Below are 27,706 nucleotides of genomic sequence, written 5' to 3' on the forward strand. Positions count from 1 at the left end.
AACTTCTGAGGTCATCAGTCCACTAGAACTTAGAACTACTTAAACCTAACGAACCTAAGGCCATCACACACACATCCATGCCCGAGGCAGGATTCGAACCTGCGACCGTAGCGGTAGCGCGGTTCCAGACTGTAGCGCGTAGAACCGTACTAGAGCGTGAATACAAGAACATAATGAGAATCAGGCTTAAATATACAAATGAAAACCATATCGCAAAGTACCAATTATATTTACGTCGTGTTGAGCCATCATAAGAACAATAGATCACGATGCTACTTGACATTGCAGCCATCAAACATCAGTTAAACTGAACTTGCTGCTTACATTTCCATCCAGCTAACCTCGGTGTATGATGTCGATACTAACTAGCGCCCACTTTATTATTGTCATTTGCGTCCCACATTTTTAAAATTTATTTAAAAGGTATAATGTCATAAAAATATACTACTGCCCATTAAAATTGCTACACCAAGAAGAAATACAGATGATAAACGGCTATTCATTGGACAAATATATTATACTAGAACTGACATTTGATTACATTTTCACGCAATTTGTGTGCATAGATCCTGAGAAATCAGTACCCAGAACAACCACCTCTGGCCGTAATAACGGCCTTGATACGCCTGGGCATTGAGTCAGACAGACCTCGGATGGCATGTTCAGGTACAGCTGCCCATGCAGCTTCAACACGATACCACAGTTCATCAAGAGTACTGACTGGCGTATTGTGATGAGCCAGTTGCTCGGCCACCATTGACCAGACTTTCCAATTGCTGAGAGATCTGGAGAATGTGCTGGCCAGGGCAGCAGTCGAACATTTTCTGTACCCAGAAAGGCCCGTACAGGACCTGCAACAGGCGGCCGTGCATTATCCTGCTGAAATGTAGGGTTTCGCAGGAATCGAATGAAGGATAGAGCCACGGGTCGTAACGCATCTGAAATGTAACGTCCACCGTTCAAAGTGCCGTCAATGCTAACAAGAGGTGTCCGAGACGTGTAACCAATGGCACCCCGTACCATCACGCCGGGTGATACGCCAGTATGGCGATGACGAATACACGCTGTCAATGTGCGTTCACCGGGATGTCGCCAAACACGGATGCGACCATCATGATGCTGTAAACAGAACCTGGATTCATCCTAAAAAATGACGTTTTGCCATCGTGCACCCAGGTTCGTCGTTGAGTACACGATAGCAGGTGCTCCTGTCTGTGATGCAGCGTCAAGGGTAACCGCAGCCAGGGTCACAGAGCAGATGGTCCATGCTGCTGCAAACGACGTCGAACTGTTCGTGCAGATGGTTGATGTCGTGCAAACGTCCCCATCTGTTGACTCAGGGATCGAGACGTGGCTGCACGATCCGTTACAGCCATGTGTATAAGATACCTGTCGACTGCTAGTGATACGAAGCCGTTGGGATCCAGCACGGCGTTCCGTATGACCCTCCTGAACCCACCGATTCCATATTCTGGTAACAGTCATTGGATCTCGACCAACGCGAGCAGCAATGTCGCGATACGATAAACCGCAATCGCGATAGGCTACAATCCGACCTTCATCAAAGTCGGAAACGTGATCGTACGGCTTTCTCCTCTTTACACGAGGCATCACAACAACGTTTCACCAGGCAACGCCGGTCAATTGCTGTTTGTGTACGAGAAATCGGTTGGAAACTTTCCTCATGTCAGCACGTTGTAGGTGTCGCCACCGGCGCCAATCTTGCGTGAATGCTGTGAAAAGCTAATCATTTGCATATCACAGCATCTTCTTCCTGTCGGCTAAATTTCACGTCTGTAGCTCGTCATCTTCGTGGTATAGCAATTTTAGTGGAGAGTAGTGTACATAACATACGGTGATATTCTAAAATGCAATCATCAATTATCTTAATACAAATAGGAAAAATCAACTTGTACGTGGCGAAAATTAAAACGTTAATAATATTTTTTTCAAAAACTAAAACCAATACTAAAATTAAAAACCGAGTTCCACATTATGGATACATATTGCATGTTGGGAGCATAATTATCTCTTGCATTGTGTGTGGGTACGGTGTGTATTGATCTGGGGACCTAGAAACGACGGAGAGGCTTCGTCCCTCAGTGGTTCACAACCCCACAACAGTCTACAGCAGTCCACCCACCTCACCACCACCCCACACCGAACCCAGGGTTATTGTGTGGTTCAGCCCAAGTGGACCCCCGGGAACGTCTGACACCAGACGAGTGTAACCCCAAATGTTTGCGTGGTAGAGTAATCATGGTGTTTGCGTAGGTGGAGACAGTGTTTGCGCAGCAATCGCCTACATATTGTAACTGAGGCGGAATAAGGGGAACCAGCTCGCATTCGCGGAAGCAGATGGAAAACCGCCTTAAAAACCATCCACAGACTGGCCGGCACACCGGTCATCGACACTGATCCGCCGGGTGGATTCGTGCCGGGGACCGGCACGCCTTCCCGTTCGGGAAGCAGCACGTTAGACCGCGCGACTAGCCGGGCGGAATCCTTTCCATACTTCCTTACATTATGAAAAGTAACTTATTTGGTTGCCAGGCATAAATCAATGTTATGATTTCAAGGAATACGCAGTGTACAAAATGACTCATTAAATCATGTTGGTCTCTTTTTATAGAAACGTTCATAACTTTATTTGGTGTTAATAATAATAATACGTATGCAGGCGTTGTCAGTAGGTGCTTGGAAAACGGGTTGGTTCACGAGCTGTCAGTAATGTTCTCACTTAATGAGCCATCACACAGCACTGCAAAGGGTCATAATTATGAGATGTTGTGTTTACTTCTTTGGACATATGAAATCCCCTTCTTTTTATTAGTTAGGAGAGCTTTCAAGAAGCTCCTAAAATTGTGTGCTTCTGGTTGACAACTGCGAACTGAACAAGGTGGCATGGGGGGCAGCTCTGATAACAAAATACTTCCATTTCTTCAAGTAGATCCAAAAATCTGTCCCAATCCCATCTATACAACAGTTTCATTTGTCATGTCACCATTCCTAGTGTCAACAGAGCGGGCACAAAATTGTATTTTTAAAGTATTTTCCTCCACTGTAATGCCAAACGCTCACGAAATCTAATCACAACCCTTCTCCCTGTTTGTCCTAAGCAGTAGGCATCGGAATTGGGCCATTGTAATTTGTGTACTCCTGATTCATGGAGATAATTATTCCGATATACATCATTAGCGATGATGAAAAAGGAACGATAACATTTTGTTTCTTAAAAACGTATTCTATCCTTGTACTGAGTGTCACAGTGAGGGAATGAAATGAACATGTTGTTGTCACTAACTTTATTAGCCACAACCAATTCTTTTTTGAAGAGAGCATCGATAGGTATTAGTATTGACGCACAAAAAGCTAACAGATAAATTGTAAGTGTGTTATGAAACTGTGTCATCAAGAGAGACTCAACAGCGTAAAGTAATGATCCCTTGTGCACCAAAGCTGAGCGCCCATATTACGGTCAAGGAGAATAAAATGCTAGTGAGACCAAAAGTGGATATGAGGGGTGGTCCGCTTAGTAAGGTGACCAAAGAATGATTGTACTTTAAAAAGATATATGTAATTGGCAATTTTGTGTTAAAACGGGTATGAAATAGCTAGAAAGAATTGTGATATACCAACAACTGATGGTGTGACTTTCATTTCTTTGGATATAGTGAATTTATATACAAATATGCCCATATAGTTAACAGCTCAAATTATTCCCAGAAATCTAAAAGAACAGGGCATCTTGTCTAAAGGGGAAATTACAGAATACATTGACTTATTTTCTGTCTGTTTGAAATTCAATAATTTCATGTATAATAATAAAATATATGTACAAAAAAATGGTGTAGGAATGGAGAGTCTTATCTCTGGGTTGTTATTTACATAGGCACACAAAATTCTCTGTTTCTACGGATACATTGATGACACCATTTTATTAACAGAAGGAAGTAATAGTGACATAGACGCAATTGTAACATAGCTCAATAACCTAAACGCCAAAATAAACTATGGTTGAAAATTGATATGAGAGAGTCCACAAATTCACTCGATATAAGGATCAGGAATGAAAATAGTAAAATGCCATAGGAATTTTTCGAAAGAATTCTTGTACTGGTGTCGTTTTACATTACCATCCAAGCACCCAGTCAATATAGAAAGACATTTTGCCATTAATCGGATATTTAAACCTTTGCTGTCAGATTCAGAACTAGACGTTATCAAATATATTGCAAAAACGAACAAGTATCATAGAGACCATGTAAGTACAATTGACAATAAAATTGCAAAGATTAAAGAACAGGGGCTAACAAATGCTGTAACTAATAAAGTTAGTGACAACAACAAAAAGTTCATTTCATTGCCCCATTGTGACACTGCTAGTACATGGATAGAATTTATTTTTAAAAAACAAAATGTTGTTAATTATGTATTCTTATGACATTATTCCTTTCAAATAAATTTTAAAAATGTGGGATGCAAATGACAGTATTAAATTGGGCGCTAATTAGCATCGTTATCACACACTGAGGTTAGCTACATGGAAATGTAAGCAGCAAGATCAGTTTAATTGGTGTTTGTTACCTGTAATGTGGAGTGGCGCTGTGAGCTATTGTATTTACCATGTGTCATCATGACTTAGATATTTTTGGAATTTAAAATTAGTTTTACAAGCTGATGTATTTGTGATGTAAAAGACATCATACTTACGCCAGTGACTGTAACACTTTCTTTGTTTCACTATTACAATTTCGGCCTTAGGCCATTATCAAGTGCAGATTTTTGTGGCTTTACGCCATGTCAACTTAAAAGCCACAAAAATCTGCACTTGATAATGGCGTAAGGCCGAAATTGCAATCGTGAAATGAAGAGTTACAGTCACTGCCGTAAATAAAATGTATTTTATGAAGTTCTACGTGACTGAATCCCAGGCATAAAAAGTTAATTATTAGTGATATGGTTTTCATTTATATTTTTTTGCCTGCATCTCATTATGTTCATGTATCTATTTTTGATCAGGACTGAAGATGGCTACACAATAGGTGGAATCCATCTACAATAAACAGATTAAAACTTGTCGACCCATGCCCCCTTTTTAATTATGATTATCAAAAATTTCAGTGATTAATTCACAGTTTTTCAGCTTTCAAATGTAAGTCATAAAAATAATCTGGTTCTTAGTTAAATATGTTTTAGGACTGTATACACAATTTCAAGCCTCTATCTTTAATAGTTTTTAACCCATGTTAAACACCAGCAAAGTGAACTTTCGGGAATTCAAGTTAAAGTTAAAGCTTGTTTTTCTACTTACGCTACATAACACTAATCCATCCCAGGTTCATATTCATATTGTTTCTGGTATTGTCCTCCCTCTCTTTCTTTTTCAGATTTCTTCTCCTTATTGTTGTTTCTTGGTGGCTTCCAACACTGAATTCTCTGCTTTGAGGAGTGTCTTGTGGGCAATGAAAATTAAAGTTCTTTTCATATTTATTCCACCAGACACTCCCATCAATTCCATAGTCTTAAACACTGAGGCTGCACCATCACCGAAACATGGTGGGGCACCCAGGACACACGTACTCAAAGTGTTTAGTCCCACCAGAACGATCTTTCCATACACAGTTGTTAAAATTCTCACACAGGTTTCGACTCCTACCGTGTAATTACTTCCCTAATAATCTTGTCACCAAGACATTAGAGACAAAAAGCTGCAAAATACAAACAAATGAGAACAAAATACTATTTTTAAGAGAGGTGTCTGCGTGACTTGGCGGCTTCCTTGCGTGTGCAGACACTGTAATTCCTCAAATTTTGTGAGTTTCTTCGGTACGATTTCGTCGAAATAAACTTTTTCTTGTTCAGAAAACTACAAAGAATGTTTTGAGGTAAAAATTAAAAAATAAATTTTTTTGACTTGTTATCCATGAACTAGTCCCCTGAATGGTTTCAGATAATTTACAGCTGCAAAATCTTTTCAAAAGCCTCCTTTAAAAGTAATGATGTGATGAATTTCCAGAAAAAAGATACAGCTACTACTTTGTTTTTATTTCGAAATATGTGTAGCTATGATGTACGTAAATAATTAACATACTTTATTTCACTTGCAACACAAAGCAAAATTCAGAAGTAAAGTGCGAGACCAATTTTTACGTCAAATTTTTTCCAACAGATATGTTAAATGACGGTAAGGATTACAACTATTATTCTTTGAGCGCCGCTGTTTAGCAAACTTACTTAAGTTTTCAAGGTTTCCTCTTGTTTCCGAGAACCAGTCCCCTTAACATAAGATTACAGCTGTTCATGAGTAGAGTGTGACTGCATTTTATTTTTTTTTAGATTCCGCCTCAAATTATATCTAAAATAAGGAAAATAAAAAATTCTGTCTCCCCAGACAGTGTTAGCCGTTTAGTCTTATATATTTCAAAAGAACAGTAATGTCACAAGTTTCCTTTAATTTACGTCTATGGTCATAGTACCGAGATCTGATGACGGTCATTAAAGACCGAAACCGGTAATCTGTTAACAAAAAGTTTGTGACCATAGACGTAAATTAAAGGAAACTTATTACATATACGGGTCACTGTTTCTTCGCGACGATGTCGCAGCTTGTGAAAGTAATGTTACAGTTCTGTTGCGACATCCGGTCGCCATTTGCGACTGGAGACCTCCGCAGCAGCAACAGACTGAAATGAAAAATGTTGCTAGCTGTAGATGGTGGTGCAGATATCACAAATGACTACTCCATCCCGTTGTTGGGAGGACTGCTACGCGAAACGCTCTCACGATTATGGCATAACACACATTTGTACTGGCGTTTTAGACGAGTGCTACTGCCGGTGTCTTATGATAGACAGGTTCTGATGATGCACACCTGTTTCCGCAACCAGCCCTCAATTCCGCAACGCCGGACCGCATACAAATGGCGGCCGTCATTACGCGAAGTGAGTCAGCAGTCGGTGATGGACGGGCTGACCTGTCGGCTGTACGCTTTTAAAAGTCTGCGCAAGCGTTTTTGCGGTCTGCCGCCGTTACCAGGTTACGCCGCTGGCGAAACTCGGTGGCAAAAGAAATCGTCTTTCAGAACTGCCAAGAAATGTTGAGAAATAAATAAACGTTTAACTGCTTCCCAAGATTTGCATTCACAGCGTACAGCAGCCTTTGTGAAGGTGTCGAATCTCTCACACACACACACACACACACACACACACACACACACTTACGCATTCCCCAGACCACAACGCATGCGGGATGTTTGCTTTCATACGTTTCATGCTGTACATGTCAACGACGTATATACAGGGTGTTTCAAAAATGACCGGTATATTTGAAACGGCAATAAAAACTAAACGAGCAGCGATAGAAATACACCGTTTGTTGCAATATGCTTGGGACAACAGTACATTTTCAGGCGGACAAACTTTCGAAATTACAGTAGTTACAATTTTCAACAACAGATGGCGCTGCGGTGTGGGAAACTCTCTAGTACGATATTTTCCACATATCCACCATGCGTAGCAATAATATGGCGTAGTCTCTGAATGAAATTACCCGAAACCTTTGACAACGTGTCTGGCGGAATGGCTTCACATGCAGATGAGATGTACTGCTTCAGCTGTTCAATTGTTTCTGGATTCTGGCGGTACACCTGGTATTTCAAGTGTCCCCACAGAAAGAAGTCACAGGGGTTCATGTCTGGCGAATAGGGAGGCCAATCCACGCCGCCTCCTGTATGTTTCGGATAGCCCAAAGCAATCACACGATCATCGAAATATTCATTCAGGAAATTAAAGCCGTCGGCCGTGCGATGTGGCCGGGCACCATCTTGCATAAACCACGAGGTTTTCGCAGTGTCGTCTAAGGCAGTTTGTACCGACACAAATTCACGAAGAATGTCCAGATAGCGTGATGCAGTAATCGTTTCGGATCTGAAAAATGGGCCAATGATTCCTTTGGAAGAAATGGTGGCCCAGATCAGTACTTTTTGAGGATGCAGGGACGATGGGACTGCAACATGGGGCTTTTCGGTTCCCCATATGCGCCAGTTCTGTTTATTGACGAAGCCGTCCAGGTAAAAATAAGCTTCGTCAGTAAACCAAATGCTGCCCACATGCATATCGCCGTCATCAATCCTGTGCACTATATAGTTAGCGAATGTCTCTCGTGCAGCAATGGTAGCGGCGCTGAGGGGTTGCCGCGTTTGAATTTTGTATGGATAGAGGTGTAAACTCTGGCGCACGAGACGATACGTGGACGTTGGCGTCATTTGGACCTCAGCTGCAACACGGCGAACGGAAACCCGAGGCCGCTGTTGGATCACCTGGTTCACTAGCTGCGCATTGCCCTCTGTGGTTGCCGTACGCTGTCACCCTACCTTTCCAGCACGTTCATCCGTCACGTTCCCAGTCCGTTGAAATTTTTCAAACAGATCCTTTATTGTATCGCTTTTCGGTCCTTTGGTTGCATTAAACCCTCGTTGAAAACTTCGTCTTGTTGCAACAACACTGTGTTCTAGGCGGTGGAATTCCAACACCAGAAAAATCCTCTGTTCTAAGGAATGAACCATGTTGTCTACAGCACACTTGCACGTTGTGAACAGCACACGCTTACAGCAGAAAGACGACGTACAGAATGGCGCACCCACAGACTGTGTTGTCTTCTATATCTTTCACATCACTTGCAGCGCCATCTGTTGTAGAAAATTATAACTACTGTAATTTCGAAAGTTTGTCTGCCTGAAAATTTACTGTTGTCCCAAGCATATTGCAACAAACGGTGTATTTCTATCGCTGCTCGTTTAGTTTTTATTGCCGTTTCAAATATACCGGTCATTTTTGAAACACCCTGTATGTATATCCCCCACTTGTATCTCATTCACGATATAATCATACAAACTGTCAACAAACGTCAGTTCGATCCCATGGAGCCGGCCGGGATGGCCGAGCGGTTCTAGGCGCTACAGTCTGGAACCGCGCGACCGCTTCGGTCGCACGTTCGAATCTGCATCGGTCATGGGTGTGTGTGACGTCCTTAGGTTGTTAGCTTTAAGTAGTTCTAAGTTCTATGGGATTCATGACCTCAGACGTTAAGTCCCATAGTGCTCAGAGCCATTTTTGATCCCATGGAAGATGGCGTACTGGGCAACAGACACCCATGCCAATGATGGCGTCAGGGCACGTATCAAACAAGGTAGTGTTTGAAACTTCCTGGCAGATTGAAACTGTGTGCCGGACCGAGACTCGAACTCGGGAACCTTTGCCTTTCTCGGGCAAGTGTTCTACCATCTGAGCTACCCAAGCACGACTCACGCCCCGTCCCCACAGCTGCTAGTACCTCGTCTCCTACCCTCCACGGGGCGTGAGTCGTGCTTGGGTAGCTCAGTTGGTAGAGCACTTGCCCGAGAAAGGCAAGTTCGAGTCTCGGTCCGGCACACAGTTTTAATCTGCCAGGATGTTTCGTATCAGCGCACACTCCGCTGCAGAGTGAAAATCTCATTCAAGGCAGTGTTTGCTGGGTGGCCCCACATCCGCAGCGGATGTGTACGCAGTCACAGACGGTGCAGTATGGCACAGAGAAGACGCCTACCAGACACACTGCGATGGAAGGCCATAGGAAGAATGCAAACAGGACAGTCGCAACCTAATGCGGCCCGATGGCCTAATGTGAATCGCTCTGTTGTTTCTAGGATGTGGCGATTGTTTATAGAGACCGAAGCTGTATCCCGAAGACCAGCACAGGGCCGACCACCTGTGACATCAGAAAGAGAGGGCCGTTATTTGGCTGTAAGGACACGACGGTACCGTCTCAGTACTGCAACTGGCATCTGATGGCAGAGTCCACTAGACGTGTTGAATCGAGGCAAATGGTATACAGAAGACTTCGGCAGAAACGTGCTGTATTTGTAAATCTGACGCGTCATGACAGAAGGGAACGTCGAGAGTGGAGTCGTCAACAGGTCACCTGGACTGTCGGACAGTGGGACAATGCTATTTTCACAGATGAGTCCCGGTTTCGTCTGTAGAGTGATTCTCGACGGATTCACATCTGAAGGAACACGATTTCGGGACCCAAAAATTGTAGAAAGAGACCGATATCGAGGGGGATGCCTGATGGTGAGGGCAGGGCTCATACTGAGAGCTCGAAAACCTCTCCATGAAGTTGTACAGGTGAACTGACAAGGTTCAACTGCTGTCAGGTATTTTGACGAGGTGCTGTGGGCTGAGACTTCGTACTGATGGACGATAATGCTCTGCCTCATAGAGTAAGGGTGGTTGATGTTTTCTTGAAAATGATACTGCACACATGGCGTAGCCTGCTCTCTCTCTCTCAATTTGAATCCCATAGAGCGTGCCTGGGATGCACTAGGGAGATGGGTCCCATCACGTCGTCATCCACCGACCATTCTCCTAGACTTGCAGGCAGTTCTGCAAGAAAAATGAGATTGATGACATCATTCACAATATTCTCCATCGTTGTCAAGCCTGTATTGCTGCCAGCGGTGGTCACAACCCATACCGAGCACATTAACCAGTTGTCAGAATTTGTGTACAAATCAGTTAAGTTGGAGAAAAGCGAAGAACACTTTTGTCTATCGTTATGCATGTTGCATTTGCTTCTATTCTGCATTCTTTACATTCTTTATACTTTACTATCACTATACTGTTTTGTGCCGAAATAAACGGAACCTTTCAAAATTTCCGATTGTTGCTTTAGTTTAGGACACCATTGTATATGGGCCCACATATATAATCACATTAACGTGAGCATGGCCTACGTTCCACGTCAGCATGCAGTAGCCAATCGCAAACGACAGGCGTCAGGACCAGCAGTTGAGGGAATATAAAGTGTGTCAGGGGATGCAGAAAATCTACATCTACATCTACATCCATACTCTGCAAGCCACCCGACGGTGCGTGGCGGAGGGTACTTTGAGTACCTCTATCGGTTCTCCCTTCCATTCCAGTCTCGTATTGTTCGTGGAAAGAAGGATTGTCGGTATACCTCTGTGTGGGCTCTAATCTGTCTGATTTTATCCTCATGGTCTCTTCGCGAGATATACGTAGGAGGGAGCAATATACTGCTTGACTCCTCGGTGAAGGTATGTTCTCGAAACTTCAACAAAAGCCCGTATCGAGCTACTGAGCGTCTCTCTTGCAGAGTCTTCCACTGGAGTTTATCATCTCCGTAAATGATCCTGTAACGAAGCGCGCTGCTCTCCGTTGGATCTTCTCTATCTCTTCTATCAACCCTATCTGGTACGGATCTCACACTGCTGAGCAGTATTCAAGCAGTGGGCGAACAAGTGTACTGTAACCTACTTTGTTTCTTTTCGGATTGCATTTCCTTAGGATTCTTCCAATGAATCTCAGTCTGGCATCTGCTTTACCGACTATCAACTTTATATGATCATTCCATTTTAAATCACTCCTAATGCGTACTCTCACATAATTTATGGAATTAACTGCTTCCAGTTGCTGATCTGCTATATTGTAGTTAAATGATAAGGGATCTTTCTTTCTCTATATTCGCAGCACATTACACTCGTCTACATTGAGATTCAATTGCCACTCCCTGCGTCAGTTCGTTGCAGATCCTCCTGCATTTCAGTACAATTTTGCATTGTTACAACCTCTCGATATACCACAGCATCATCCGCAAAAAGTCTCAGTGAACTTCCGACGTTATCCGCAAGGTCATTTATGTATATTGTGAATAGCAACGGCCCCACGACATTCCCCTGTGGCACACCTGAAATCACTCTTACTTCGGAAGACTTCTCTCCATTGAGAATGACATGCTGCGTTCTGTTATCTGGGAACTCTTCAATCCAATCACACAATTGGTCTGACAGTCCATATGCTCTTACTTTGTTCATTAAACGACTGTGGGAAGCTGTATCGAACGCCTTGCGGAAGGGCAGTCGCTGTAGTAATGTGGAAATGGATCCGAGGTAAGTGTGGTGCACCATGAAGCGCAGATGACAGGGGTTGATGACGGTTGCGGAGCTGTGTACGGGCGAATAAACGTGCAGCTGTTGAGCAACTGACCAGCCAGATGAACCAAGGGCCTACCAACAGTGTCTGCTCGATGACTGTTCAGCACATACTGTTGCGCATGGTCTTCCATAGCAGGCACCTGATTCAAATGGCTCTGAGCACTATGGGACTTGAACATCTGAGGTCATCAGTCCCCTAGAACTTAGAACTATTTAAAGATAACTAACCTAAGGACATCACACAACACCCAGTCATCAAGAGGCAGAGAAAAGGCACCTGATTCATGTACCCATGCTGACTGATATTCATGTTGACAAAAGCTGCAGTTTGCACGGCAATGCGGCAACTGGACGTCCATTGAATGGCGACAGGTAGCCTTTTCAGACGAACCACGTTTTATGCCCCATTGGACAAGTGGACATTATAGCGTTTATGGCATGAAACATATGGAAGCAAACATCCGGCATGTATTATGGTCTGGGACATGTTGTCACGGCATTCCGTGGGTGATCTCGTCATTCAGGAAGACACAATTAGTTACACAAAATTTTTTTAAAAAAAATGCGATTTAAATACGAACTTCATAGACAATATTTCATAAATATGGACAACTACTTTGTATCGTATCTGTCCAGCATGTAGTATACATGTCAGCTAAAGATTATTGCAGCCTACTCATTGAAAATTGTTTCAATACAGACATGTTGCTGCTCAATAATACATCGTCTGACGTGACAGTCTTCGCCATTCCACTTTCGCAACAACTTCGTTAGAAAGAAGCCTGCTGCAACATCTTTGGACTGGCGTTTATCTTCACCATGGCAACCTCTAGTTTACCTATATTTGAATATTTTTAACGCTTCTTAATTGACAATAGCTGTTTAATAAGCTAAGTTTAGTGTGTGTTTATTTTTATTTCTTGACAGTGTTCTTTTAAGTAAGAAATTTCACATTGTTATTCGAGTTATAACTCTTGGTTAGTAATGACATCATGCCGTTAGAAGAGGGCGGAGCCTCCATTATAAATAGTAAGACGTGCACTGGTTTCTCCAGTAGTGGTTCTCCAGCAGAAAGAGGTTCCTATTCATCGGTAATTCATGGTTTTATAGCTTTATAACTTTATGTATTTTCTTTAATGTATGTAGCCCTCTAATTAAAGCTTTGTATACGACTTGTAGGTCTGAAGATGACCACAGTAGTGGTCGAAACCGGTCACCGTAGTAAATAAATCGTGATCAAGACTGTTTTTGATAGTAAAATAAAAAAAAAGCTCTGTAAGAGTTGTTGTTGTGATGAGTTTCACGAGTCGCTTCCCGTCCCATCATATCCCGTATGTGCTCAGTTGGGAGCAAGTCGAGAGAGTGTGCTGGCCATGGAAGTTGAGCCAGAGCACGTTGAGTTTCGTGGGTGAGGATTGCCCTGTTGGAACAAAATGTGTTTTCAAATGTGTGTGAAATCTTATGGGACTTAACTGCTAAGGTCATCAGTCCGTAAGCTTACACACTACTTAACCTAAATTACCCTAAGGACAAACACACACACCCATGCCCGAGGGAGGACTCGAACCTCCGCCGGGACCAGCCGCACACTCCACGACTGGAGCACCTGAGACCGCTCGGCTAATCTCGCGCGGCTCTTGGAACAACACGTCATCTTCCTGTTGCAAGAACGGCAAAATAATGAGTCTAGCAACATTCCGCACGTCCTGAGCAGTGGTTAGCCTCTCCTCCAGAAACATCAAAGGTCAACGAAGAGATGTAGCTTAACGCACTCCAGACCATACAGCCTGTGATGGGGCAGTGTGTCTAGTACGAACGCACTGTACGACTCAGTGACCACTAGGTGTACGTCGTATGCGCCAGCGACCGTCATTCGCGAGCAGACAAAATCTGCTTTCGTCGCTGAAGACCACGGCGCGCCATTCCATCTTCCAACTGATCCTCTTGCGGCACCAGTCGGGCCGCGCACGTCGGTGCTGTGGCGTGAGTCTTGCAGAGTCTTGCAGATGCCCTACAGTTGGGTGTGCTCGTGGTCGCACTGCCAAGAACCGGGCCGCACAATTTCGTGTTGATACCTCTGGGCTCACAAGCCCACTTATCTGTGCTGTGGCAGCTGTACGATCTGCCCTGCTGCCCTTACAATATGACTGTGTGCTGCGTGAAGACGCATGACCTCCTCTACAGGTGTGAGAATGTTCACTGGTTCCAGCATCTGATACAGCGCATCCAACTTGTGTGGCAGTTCTCCTAAAGAACCGTGCTGCCACAACTTGACCCCTTTCAAACTCACTCAGTTGGCTGTAGGCAGCACGTGTGCATGTCTATGGCATAGTTGGCTGCTTGCTTCACACGTTGGCACCACACTAAGCCTTTGGCTGTGAGCATTCCTTATTATAGCGTAGACGCAGGTGGTGCCGTGGTAGCTACGCCACTACGCTATTTGTTGTCAGAGCACGTAGAAACCATTGCCAGCACATCTGCTATGCTCTAGCAGGCATACGACATTATTGGGTCAAAGTCGACGTCATTTTTCCAGGTGTACTAATTTTTTCAGCTCTGAATTTTGCTGAATTCGCAGTCTTTACAGTTTTTTATTTTTTAGGCATCCATTTTAAGCCCTTTTCGGGCATGTGAAAACGATTTTAGCTCTTTTTTTGTCGCTGTCGTACCAATTTACAGTGGAAGCGCGTCATAACGTTCGTGAAAAAATGCTGACGAAAATCATTGTTTGGCGACCTCAAAGCCCTTGCGATGATCCTAGAATCCTTGTCATACGTTCACTACGGCAGTTAAAAACTAAATTTACGTCGCAGACCGCATACTACGCGCAGCTTTGACGTGTATAGGTATGATAACTTTAAAATGTGTGGACCTCGGTAACGTATGATGATATCGAAAAAAGCCGCCCACGAAGAAATGGTGCTTTTATAAGCCGCATAAGGTCCACCTTAGAGCACACGTAATGCAAAACAACAGATTTGCTCAATTAGGCTGTGTTGAGGAGGTGTGTAATGTTATATTCCGACCCTGTACTGTAGGGTGGCTACAGTACGTCTTGTAATAATTTCCGGGTATGCAGCCGGATCCGGTCGACATTCTGCCACGATATTCCGGCCCAGAGACGTCACAACTACTCACCTGATGATGGCCGGACGTCTCTGGGCCGGAATATCGTGGCAGAATGTCGACGGGATCCGGCTGCATACCCGGAAATTATTAGAAGAAGAAATACGCCGGGAAAATTTCAGAAGTTACAGTACGTCTGTTCTTCCGATAGCACTACAAATGGCCGCTAGACCAAGGGCTCTCGACTCCTTATCCCCGTTATCAATAGAGCCCAAGGTATGACGCCGTGGAAAATTGCATTTTCGTCCGCCGCTTTTTGGAACAGAATGGTGCCATGCACAGTCGGGCATGAACCTATAGATCTTTTATAAGTCAGGCCACATCTGAACTTCAAGCTAATACATTTAAGAGAAAGTATTGTACAGCGTATTCACAGTCGGCGGCTCGTGGTCTTGCGGTAGCGTTCTCGCTTCCCGCGCACGGGGTCCCGGGTTCGATTCCCGGCGGGGTCAGGGATTTTCTCTGCCCCGTGATGACTGGGTGTTTTGTATCTTTCATCATCATTGACTCACAAGTCGCGGAAGTGCCGTGAACTAGGATTTGCAATTTCGGTGGACGAATACCTCGCATGGAATCTCCCGGCTAGCAATGCCGTACAATCATTTCATTGCAGCAAATCCACAACAATTAGAAAATGAAATTGTGGAGATTTCGACGAACAATACTTTATTGAGTTTGTGCATTAATCTGTAGCGTTTTTCCAGAAGTTTAATAAACACGACAGATTGACATAACACAGATTTTAGTCATCAGTAATATATATTCCTTCACTATTTCCAACAGTCTGCCAACACTGGGGTAATTTTCCGATTCAACGACTATAGAAATGAAGTTGTTTTGAGGTGAAGAACTCGTCGTGCAATGTTCTGAGCGCATTTTCATCCAGAATGGAAGTTCTTGAAGCGGAAAAGGTGAAAATCTGAGGACGAAATATGAGGTGATTAAAGTGAGTGTGGACTCAACTGCCAACCCAAATCCTGTATAGTGTTTTTTGTAGTCTAGCAGAATGCGAACTGGGGTTTTCGTGGGGTAGAACTTCACTCAGTCCTCCTGGGCATTGCTCTTGCATTGCTTCTGCAAGGTGCTCAGTTGTTGACCGTAACTGTCAATGAAATTACAATTAAATTAATAGCATTAGCTGCTGACTGGAATTGATATACATCAACGGGGACAGTTGAAAATGTGGGCCCCTACCGGTACTCGACCCGGGATCTCCTGCTTACATGGCAGACGCTCTATCTGTCTGAGGCACCGAGGGCACAGAGGATGGTGCAACTGTAGGAATTTATCCCTTGCACTCTCCCCGTGAGACCCACATTCTCAACTTACAGTCCACACACTACATTCGTAGTGCCCCTGCCATTATACCCATTACTCGCGGCAGACAATCCACCGAGTCCCGTAAGAGTTCAGGTAAATCGCGTGCATCCGCACTGAAGAAGGTCATCAGGCAGTCAGCCTTAAACGATATGAAGATGGCATCTGTTCTATCGGACATATATGAAGACACATATGAAGATGGCATCTGTTCTTTCGGACATATATGAAGACACATGAAGACACATGTCCGAAAGAACAGATGCCATCTTCATATCATTTCGTAACTGCCAATAGTGATTGTTACCTCTTGGGGAAGCAATTCGTAGCGCACGCACCAGACCATCGTCATTCCATCACATGCACAACATCATCTTTTGTGGGTGCACGCAGGTCTTTGTAAGGGTAGATGCTGCTTGCACCACATGGTCACCTGATGATTTTCCTGATTTTGGCTTAATGCATGCGGTACCAACACACCCAATTCTCCCATAGAATGCAAGTGTATCACCATGGTGGAATCATCACAGTTCATCATATTTGCTAGTTCTCGGGTACACTGACGTGGATTATTGCGGATTAACACGTTTAAACCATCTTTGTCAAACCCCGAAGGTCTTCCTGAATGTGGAGAGTCACTGACGTCAAAACGATACTTCCTAAAACGAGAAAACCATTTTCGTGCCGCACTCTGGCTCTGAGCACTATAGGACTGGTTCAAATGGCTCTGAGCACTATGCGACTTAACTGCTGAGGTCATCAGTCGCCTAGAACTTAGAACTACTTAAACCTAACTAACCTAAGGGCATCACACACATCCATGCCCGAGGCAGGATTCGAACCTGCGACCGTAGCGGTCGCGCTGTTCCAGACTGTAGCGCCTAGAACCGCACGGCCACCCCGGCCAGCGTGCCGCACTCTGTCCAACAGCGTAATCCTCACACACGGCACAAATGTTTCTGGCCGTCTCCGCGGCTATCACCCATCTTTCGTAGTATGTGGGAAACGTTCCGATTCATCCACTTGGCAATCCATTTCCAAGCGTCCATAACTCCATTCACTACTTCCAAATGGAAATGGAAATGTCGTGTGGCTAGGGCCTCCCGTCGGGTAGACCGTTCGCCTGGTGCAGGTCTTTCGATTTGACGCCACTTCGGCGACCTGCGCGTCGATGAGGATGAAATGATGATGATTAGGACAACACAACACCCAGTCCCTGAGCGGAGAAAATCTCCGACCCAGCCGGGAATCGAACCCGGGCCCTTAGGATTGACAGTCTGTCACGCTGACCACTCAGCTACCGGGGCGGACTACTTCCAAATGAAAAGATAACAATATGTAAACTCAAATAGCAATAGTTAACTACAAATAAAAAATTACAACCGATAAATAAATCCATAGCAACTGGAATACCAACACGCGAAACAAAAACGCTACAAATTTACCAACCTAACATTCTCAAAACAATAACTGTGCGTCTCCAGTTTGGCTGAAATGTCGTTCTTTCCGAAATGAAACTGTTATTTGTATTTAGCGTACAGGGCTTTCGCATCACGGTTGGTCATCCTTTAGGTGACTGCACAACGTTCTGTTTTCTGCGCAAAGGGAAAGTTTGTTGTATGACCCTACGCACAAACACTAGTTTCTCTGGGCGCCGGTTTTTGCTGTTAGGGATTTTCCACCAGGAAGTACTCTCTCTCTATCTCTCTGTCTCTCTAGCTCCCCCCCCCCCCCCGCTCTCCCCCCCTCTCTCTCTCTCTCTCTCTCTCTCTCTCTAGCTCTCTCCCTCTCTCTCTGTCCCCCTAGTTCCCCCTCCCCCACTTCCCTCTCTCTCTCACTCCCTCCCTTTCTGTCCCTCTCCCTCTCTCTCTCAGCCTTTCTCCCCCGAGAGCAGAGCTATTTAAGCCGGAACTACGGGCATAAAAAAAAAAAAAAAAAAAAAAAAAAAAAAAAAAAGCATTACGCCCTTCCATTCCCGCACACGGAAAGCTCAGGCCAGATGCGGAACCTTTGGAGCGTAGCCCTAAAGCTGTTCTTTCGCTGCACCTGCCAGACCCATCTGCTGTCAAACTCCTGCACCCTCGGAAGGTTCCGTATTACCTCATCGCTGTCAGACACGTGTCAGATTTACCACCCAGCACCATTATTTTTTCGAAAGCTTGTAATATTTGCTTACTTCCGGCATGCTAGATGTACGGGACAGGAACTGGTATTGAACTATGATGCAAAAAGACAAGTCAGAATTGCGAAGAAAAAACACTGACGCAAAAAAGCCAATAGCAAAAGATGATTAACGTGTTGTTGTTGTTGTTGTGGTCTTCAGTCCTGAGACTGGTTTGATGCAGCTCTCCATGCTATATCCTGTGCAAGCATCTTCATCTCCCAGTACCTACTGCAGCCTACATCCTTCTGAATCTGCTTAGTGTATTCGTCTCTTGGTCTCCCTCTACGATTTTTACCCTCCACGCTGCCCTCCAATACGAAATTGGTGATCCCTTGATGCCTCAGAACATATCATACCAACCGATTCCTTCTAGTCAAGTTGTGCCACAAACTCCTCTTCCCCCCAATTCTGTTCAATACCTCCTCATTAATTATGTGATCTACCCACCTTATCTTCAGTATTCTTCTGTAGCACCACATTTCGAAAGCTTCTATTCTCTTCTTGTCTAAGCTATTTATTGTCCACGATACACTTCCATACATGGCTACACTCCGTACAAGTACTTTCAGAAACGACTTCCTGGCACTTAAATCTATACTCGATGTTAACAAATTTCTCTTCTTCAGAAACGCTTTTCTTGCCATTGCCAGTCTACATTTTATATCCTCTCTACTTCGACCATCATCACTTATTTTGCTCCCCAAATAGCAAAACTCCTTTACTACTTTAAATGTCTCATTTCCTAATCCCCTCAGTATCACCCGTCTTAATTCGACTACATTCCATTATCCTCGTTTTGCTTTTGTTGATGTTCATCTTATACCCTCCTTTCAAAACACTGTCCATTCCGTTCAACTGCTCTTCCAAGTCCTTTGCTGTCTCTGACAGAACTACAATGTCATCGGCGAACCTCAAAGTTTTTATTTCTTCACCATGGATTTTAATACCTACTCCGAACTTGTGTTTTGTTTCCTCTACTGCTTGCTCAATATACAGATTGGATAGCATCGGGGAGTGGCTACAACCCTGTCTCACTCCCTTCCCAACCACTGCTTCTCTTTCATGCCCCCTCGACTCTTATAACTGCCATCTGGTTCCTGTACAAATTGTAAATAGCCTTTCGGTCCCTGTATTTTACCCCTGCCACCTTCAGAATTTGAAAGAGGGTATTCCAGTCAACATTGTCAAAAGCTTTCTCTAGGTCTAGTAATGCTAGAAACGTAGGTTTGCCTTTCCTTAATCTTTCTTCTAAGATAAGTCGTAGGGTCAGTATTGCCTCACGTGTTCCAACATTTCTACGGAATCCAAACTAATCTTCCCCGAGGTCGGCTTCTACCAGTTTTTCCATTCGTCTGTAAAGAATTCGCTTTAGTTTTTTGCAGCTGTGACTTATTAAACTGATAGTTCGATAGTTTTCACGTCTGTGAACACCTGCATTCTTTGGGATTGGAATTATTATACTCTTCTTGAAGTCTGAGGGAATTTCGCCTGTCTCATTAACGTAGAGTAATGAAATTTCGGGAATACATTTGTCTAGGCAAAATGTTTAAGTCACTCTTAAGATTGCAACATCACAGGTTAATGTAAGCGCGAGAAAAAAATCAATTGTAAAAGTGAAATTTCACTCCTCCTGCACAGGCCATGAAGTTTGAAAGGTACGTACTGGCTGCCGTGTCATCCTCAGCCCACAGGCGTCACTGGATGCGTATATGGAGCGGCATGTGGTCAGCACACCGCTCTCCCGGCCGTATGTCAGTTTCCGAGACCGGAGCCGCTACTTCTCAGTCAAGTAGCTCCTCAGTTTGCCTCACAAGGGCTGAGTGCACCCCGCTTGCCAACAGCGCTCGGCAGACCGGATGGTCACCCATCCAAGTGCTGGCCGAGCCCGACAGCGCTTAACTTCGGTGATCTGACGGGAACCGGTGTTACCACTGCGGCAAGGCCGATGGCTGTGAAAGTGAAAAGCTGGGACATAAATAAGCAGTGTAACCGATAGAATGTTGAAGGAAAGCATGGAAACGTGCATGCCTCATGTTGCAGAGGTGCCAGATATCTTTTTGTGCGATGGAGTTCCGTGACTGTAGCACTTGGTCCGTCAATACAGGTTAATCCTAGAATGAAATTTTCACTCTACAGCGGAGTGTGCGCTGATATGAAACTTCCTGGCAGATTAAAACAGTGTGCTGGACCGAGACTCGAACTCAGGACCTTTGCCTCTCTAGAAACAACCGCCAGGCTGTGGCTAAGCCATGTCTCCACAATATCCTTTCTTCCAGGAGTGCTAGTTCTGCAAGGTTCGCAGGAGAGCTTCTATGATGTTTGGAAGGTAGGAGACGAGATACTGGCGGAACTAAAGCCGTGAGGACGGAGCGTGAGCCGTGCTTGGGTAGCTCAGTTGGTAGAGCACTTGTCCGCGAAAGGCAAAGGTCCCGAGTTTGAGTCTCGGTCCGGCACACAGTTTTAATCTGCCAGGTTAATCCTGTTAGTGGATGAAGCTGCAATTTTTGTCCGGTGATATTCAATATGTGCATCGTTTGGAGACAGATCAGATGATCGAGTAGACAAAGGCAACATGTCGACATTTTGTAGAGTATGTTGGGTTACAACAGTGGAAACTGGGTGAGCTTCATCTTTTTAGAAAATATGCCAGTAATGGTGTCAGAATGTTGAATGCAAGCGTGCAAACGTCCATGCATTGTGTTCTACAGGTGCTGTCTGTCAGTCTGTGCCTGTTACACTTGGTCGGTCGGATAAACGGACGGTTAATGCTGTTTGTGGATGACGCTGAAGTTGTCAAAAATGTTCAAATGTGTGTGAAATCTTATGGAACTTAACTGCTAAGGTCATCGGTCTCTAAGCTTACACACAACCTAAATTATCCTATGGACAAACACACACACACCCATGCCCGAGGGAGGACTCGAACCTCCGCCGGGACCAGCCGCACAGCCCATGACTGCAGCGCCTAAGACCGCTTGGCTAATCCCGTGCAGCCTGGAGTTGGCGTCCGATGATGTTCCATGCATGCTCGATGATGATCTGGTGATCGAGCAGGCCAAGGGAACTGCCCACACTCCGTAGAGCATGTTTGGTTACAACAGCGTTATGTGGTTCAGCGTTATCCTGTCGGAAAACACCCCCAGAATGGTGTTGATGAATGGCAGCACACCAGGTCGAATCACCAGACTGATGCACAGTTTTGCAGTCAGGGGAAAGGGGGGGATGATCACGAGAGTGTTCCTGCTGACATGGAAAATCCCACTCCAGACCATAACTCCAGCTGTGGGTCCAGTGTGTCCAGCATGCAGACAGGACGGTTGCAGGCTCTCAACCGGCCTGCAACACACGGCCACCACTGGCACTGAGGCAGAACCAGCTTTCATCAGAAAACACAACGGAGCTCCGCCCTGCCCTCCAATGAGCTCTCGCTTGAAACCACTGAAGTCGCCAATGGTGGTGGTCCGGTGTCTGAGGAACGCACGCTGCAGGGAGTCTGCCTCGGAACTGAACTTGAAGTAATCGATTTGTAACAGCTGACTGTGCCACTGTGGCTCCAGATGGCCGCTGCAGATGCAGCACGGTGCGCCAGAGCCATACGCCGAACACGATGGTCTCCCTTCTTGGTAGTGCCACGTGGCCGTCCGCAGCCCGGACTTCTTGAGCCTGTGTATACCCGTGACGTCCGCTAGCGTCAATCATGTGCGGTGGCTACATTCCTGTCAAACCTTTCTGCAGTATCGCAGAAGGAACATCCAGCTTCTTGTCGCCCTATCGCACGACCGCGATCAACCTCAGTGAAACCTTGATAGTGGCGTCCTTGTCATCTTAAAGACATTCTGCACTAACATCGAATCACCACGTCCAATCTCAAAGGGAATCAACGCTCACGACCTTGTATATTTAGAACTGTGGTGTCACCGCCAGACACCACACTTGCTAGGTGGTAGCCTTTAAATCGGCCGCGGTCCGCTAGTATACGTCGGACCCGCGTGTCGCCACTGTCAGTGATCGCAGACCGAGCGCCGCCACACGGCAGGTCTACAGAGATTTCCTAGCACTCGCCCCAGTTGTGCAGCCGACTTTGCTAGCGATTGTTCACTGACAAATTACGCTCTCATTTGCCGAGACGACAGCATAGCCTTCAGCTACGTCATTTGCTACGACCTAGCAAGGCGCCATTATCATTTGCTATTTATCTTGTGACGCATGTACCGTCAGACCGATGTTCACCAATTATGGATTAAAGTTAAGTATTTAAGAAGCTACGTACCTTCTTTTGCTAGTATAATTACTTTACCTGTTCCAGACCTCACGCCAGCCTGCGTGAGCTTAAACGCGTGCCTTTCGGCTTCCTCTCCTAGTGGCTTGGCTGTCTTGCCAAGTCACAACAAGAACAAACCTAATTTGCAAATGGTTCAAATGGCTCTGAGCATTATGGGACTTAACATCGGAGGTCATCAGTCTCCTAGAACTTTGAACTACTCAAACCTAGCTAACCTAAGGACATCACACACATCCATGCCCGAGGCAGGATTCGTAGCGCCTAGAACCACTCGGCCACAGCGGCCGGCACTGGCTTGAACTGTATCTTGCTCTAAGGTGAATAAACAGGCAGCAACATTGAAGTGGCAAAGAAACCGGTATGGGCATGAATATTCAAATGCAAACGTATGTAAACAGGCAGAATACGGCGCTGAGGTCGGCAACGCCTACGTAAGACAACAAAAGTCTGACGCAGTTACGTACATCGGTTACTGCTGCTACAATGGCACGTTATCAAGAATTAAGTGAGTTTGAATGTGGTATTACAGTCGGTGCAGGAGCGATGGGACACAGCATCTCCGAGCTGGCGATAAAGTGCGGATTTTCCCGTACGACCATTTCACGAGTGTACTGTGAATATCGGGAATCCGGTAAAACATCAAATCCACTACATCGCTGAGGCTGGAAAACGATTCCGGAAGAACGAGACCAACGATGACTGAAGAGAATTGTTGAAAGTGACAGAAGAGCAACCCTTCCGCACACTACTGTAGATTGCTATGCTGGCCGGCTGTGGACACATCGAAATTTAAAAAAAAATATATCGTCACCTCTGAGCGTCGAATCCGAGATTTGTGGCGCGTGCCATATAAACTACAAATCTGCGAAAAAATAATGTCGCTGCGAGTAGAATCACCTACCTGTAACACAATCACAGTACGGGGGATTAAAGAGATAATGGTAAACTTTATACAAGTTACGAAAAGTTCAAAAAATAGCGAAACCTCCAATTGGGTCTCGATCAAACTGAATCACTGAGATAAATCACCAATTGATTGGTTCTTTAAGGGAAGATGTAGACCACAATGCATACTGCCATTTGAAGTGTAGACACCAATGCATACTGCCATTTAAAGATCGACATTGCCTACAATACTGCAGTTAGAGTATTGAAATTTGAGACTGCTAAGTAGACCGTAGTGTACGATATTCTGTACAGTTTTTTATTTGATAATGTTCTTGGACTTTGATCTTGAAAGGATCTGAATTTTTAATCACTATTCTACATATAATGTCCCGTTTCTCGTAAGCTAATTAAGCATTAAAGCTGAAGCTGATAAAAAGAGTGCAAAAGCTCTTAGTTAATTTCAAATTAATTGTTTCGTTTCATGTTAACCGAGAGTGTTCCATTTTCGTCGTAGAGTAAAGAAGAACATTTCTCAGAAACTAGTTAATGAAAAAGTGCTGCATAGGATTATTCAGTAAGTGATTTTTAAGAACTGTGTCAAAATTCAGTACTTAGCTTCCGTAATTCATGAGAAAAAAACGCTCTTCGGCAAATCTCATCCAAATTTTTAATGTAATGTTTTAATATTGTTGCCATACCTCTAGTGACTAATGCCGTCAGGATCCATAATCTTCATTCTCTTCCTGGTGTTCCGGCAATATTCTCCTGCCTCCTTCGTTAAACCAACTTCTGCATGGTTTCTTCTGGTGCCTGGGCTTTGTCAAGTCGTGTTTCATCGATGCTTCGGAGTACCTTCAATGAGAATGCACCTGGATGGGAGCCTAATCTCTGCACGTGCTTAATCCTACCTACATTTCCAATATTAAACGCTAGATAGGCATTACATGCAGATACCTTCACAACATTTGGAGACACACTTACTGTTTTTGGATAACGCATCCACATAAGGTAGTTGTTCGTATATCCGTAATTAAAACGGACGACTTGGGACGTCAGCTGGTATAATATATGTTAAAAATGACGTAATTCCTCCAGCTGAGTGTTAGACACATACGGTTACTGTCAACAAGTATGGGCCTGAAGATGATGATGTAACAACATCGAAACTAGTTGCCAATAAAACCAACACCTCAATACAGCTGGAGGAATTACGTCATTTCTTAACATATAAGGCAATTGTGGCTCTCCTTCATGTTTTGTATTTCCCTATGTATACATTTCTTCAGCATTTCAGGACTGGCTAGGATAATGAGAGTTGGACTTACAACACCTAAAACAACAAGTGGCAAACCACGCTTATGGTTGTATGGCTTTCCATTGGCTTCTGTGTGAAGATACAGGCACAGACGAAATGCAGAGCATTCTCATCTGTGGAAAGTTTGTGGAAGAATACCGCCCACGTTGATTGCTGCATTGTTTTCACACTATGTACGTTGTACCTGATCGAATTTTCCGTAACTGACTACTAGAAAAAAAATTAGTACACCTACAAAGACAAGATCGATTTTGATATGGCATACGCCACCTGGAGGGTAGTAAACGTACTGATAATGTTTTCTACGTCGTCCGCCGAAAGATAGCGTAGTGGCATTTATTACTTCTGTGCTACTAAGTGTATTCGCAATGAATTTCGCACACAGTATGCAAAAATGCAGCTAAATGCTCCTGCGAAATTATGTCACGCTGCCACAGATAGTTCAGGAGATGTGATGTCATAACAATGAGATGCGTGAAAAAGTGCAGCATTATGCGTGGCGTTTAAATTTATTACTTCTTTGCTACTAACTCTATTCATCGTGGCTCGTGGCCACATAACTAAAAATGTTGTTTATAATAAAGGTTCCGAGTTTAATAAAAATTACAAAGAATTGGTATTTTTGATACTATGTTCCCAAATTTGTAAACTGTGCTTGTACACTTGTACGTCACCCATACTTCTTTGTACGACTATTTCATCATTTCAAAGGTGTTTCCACAAATATATTGAAAATAAATTTTCTCTACATTACACTAGAAACACAGCTCAATTTTTGTTTTCGTTTCTAATCGAAAAGTTGGCAGAGTGAGTACCAGAGCGACGCAGGGTTTGCCAGCCAGTGCAGCTTAAAAACTCCTGAAAAATCGTTTTTGAATATTCCACAGAATTAGAAGAACTGTAAAATGTGATTGTACCTCGCTCGTGTAGATCCAGATGAGACAGTGGTCACTACATGTTTTTATTTATGTAAGGATCATTTTGATGTAATTAAACATTCCGTATGGAACTTATTATTCTATTAGTTCATTGTTAATTGTTTTGCTCAGCAATTTCAAAGGTATAAAATATAATTACGTCCAAGTCTATGTCAGCGAAGCACCACTTCACGGTATGGCACGCCAACGATACATGTCCAACTGAAGTCTTTTTCTGACGTACTAGGTGACAGCACAAATTTCATACGGTTTTAGTTTCCTATAATGTATTAAGCTATGCTTATAGTTGTTTAACATGCAGTTAATTTATGAAAATGATTAAAATACTGTGGTTTAGTTTAAAACATTACGGGGGGCATCTTTCATCTGTCTGCTGTATAGCAATGAGAAAGCTACTGACATCTCACTATTTTCCCTTTGTTTTCATCCACAACCAGAGTAGCAGAATACGAACTGCCCTCGCTTTGTGTTCATAGCATATCTTGCGCTTGACTGTGTGACGACTGATGTCACGATACAGTTGTACGTAGCCAACAGCCTTATCTCAAAATGGTTCAAATCGCTCTGAGCACTATGGGACTCAACTTCTGAGGTCATTAGTCCCCTAGAACTTAGAACTAGTTAAACCTAACTAACCTAAGGACATCACACACATCCATGCCCGAGGCAGGATTCGAACCAGCGACCATAGCGGTCTCGCGGTTCCAGACTGCAGCGCCTAGAACCGCACGGCCAAACGTTATCTCCATAGGATCCTATTGAGGCCCTTTACAAGCAAAAGAAAAACATGTACTGTGGGAGAATATAGTATTGTAAAGGCATACCCACGACATTTCGACATATGTCATAGTTTTCGGTTTGTTACAGCTTGCTACCAATTTCCGAGTACATAAAAATGAAAATATTCCTTTAACGGCGTGCCTTTGTACATAATTTGCGGGTGTTATGTGTCACAGAAAGAATGAACAACCTACCGAAAGCAAATTTCAAATCCCTGAACACATACAATAAGCAGAAAAATCGAGAGTGCAACTAACAGAATTTATCCTGTCACGCCCTTTGTAACCGAGCGAAAGACGTCATGCATAACGATTTCTGAAAAGTGACAGTTCCGTAAAATGGATTTACATATACGTACGAATTAATGTGAATCCGAACTGTAACTGATAGGCGCGTACATACTATGAAATTTTTGGTGTGCCCACTGAGGATGATGTTCCTTTCAAAGCGAAATGCAGTGGGTAGATAAACGACAGCTAAATCCAAGTAGCAATCCTTATTTACACACAGGTTTATAGTTTATAATATTTTGTAGTGTCTTCAGAGTGCGTCTGTTCCCACAAAAAGTACATTCTTTTCTCAAGTCGCATATAAATATTTCTAGCAATAATTAGCTTTAAAATGTAAGTATATTTTAATTACAGTGCAGTTACTAGCAGAAGATAAAACACTAGATTGTTATTGAAGAGCGAAGAGACCCTGATCGCTTGAACTTCCCAAAGCTTTCCACTATCAGCCTTCCCAAAATTTCTTTCCAACAAACATCTTGTGATGTTGTAGGTCTTCTTATGTCTGTTCTTGCTATGAAAATAGGACGAGGAATTCCGCCTTATGCAAGACACCTTTTCAGTTTCTTTTTACCCAGACATGTTTTAGCACAGATGAATACGCTGATAAGTCA

General features: G+C 44.0%; 1 protein-coding gene and 1 pseudogene across 1 annotated transcript in view; one reads left to right on the forward strand and one right to left on the reverse strand.

The window, feature by feature from the left end:
* The window catches only part of LOC124718862 (putative defense protein 3), a 153,754-nt gene that overhangs the window by 57,570 nt on the left and 68,478 nt on the right, over positions 1–27,706 (forward strand). The gene's annotated exons all lie outside the window — the stretch shown is intronic.
* Positions 20,435–20,552, reverse strand: LOC124719331 (annotated as a pseudogene).

This window comes from Schistocerca piceifrons, chromosome 10 (genome assembly GCF_021461385.2).
Source record: "Schistocerca piceifrons isolate TAMUIC-IGC-003096 chromosome 10, iqSchPice1.1, whole genome shotgun sequence".
Classification (NCBI taxonomy): Eukaryota; Metazoa; Arthropoda; class Insecta; order Orthoptera; family Acrididae; genus Schistocerca; species Schistocerca piceifrons.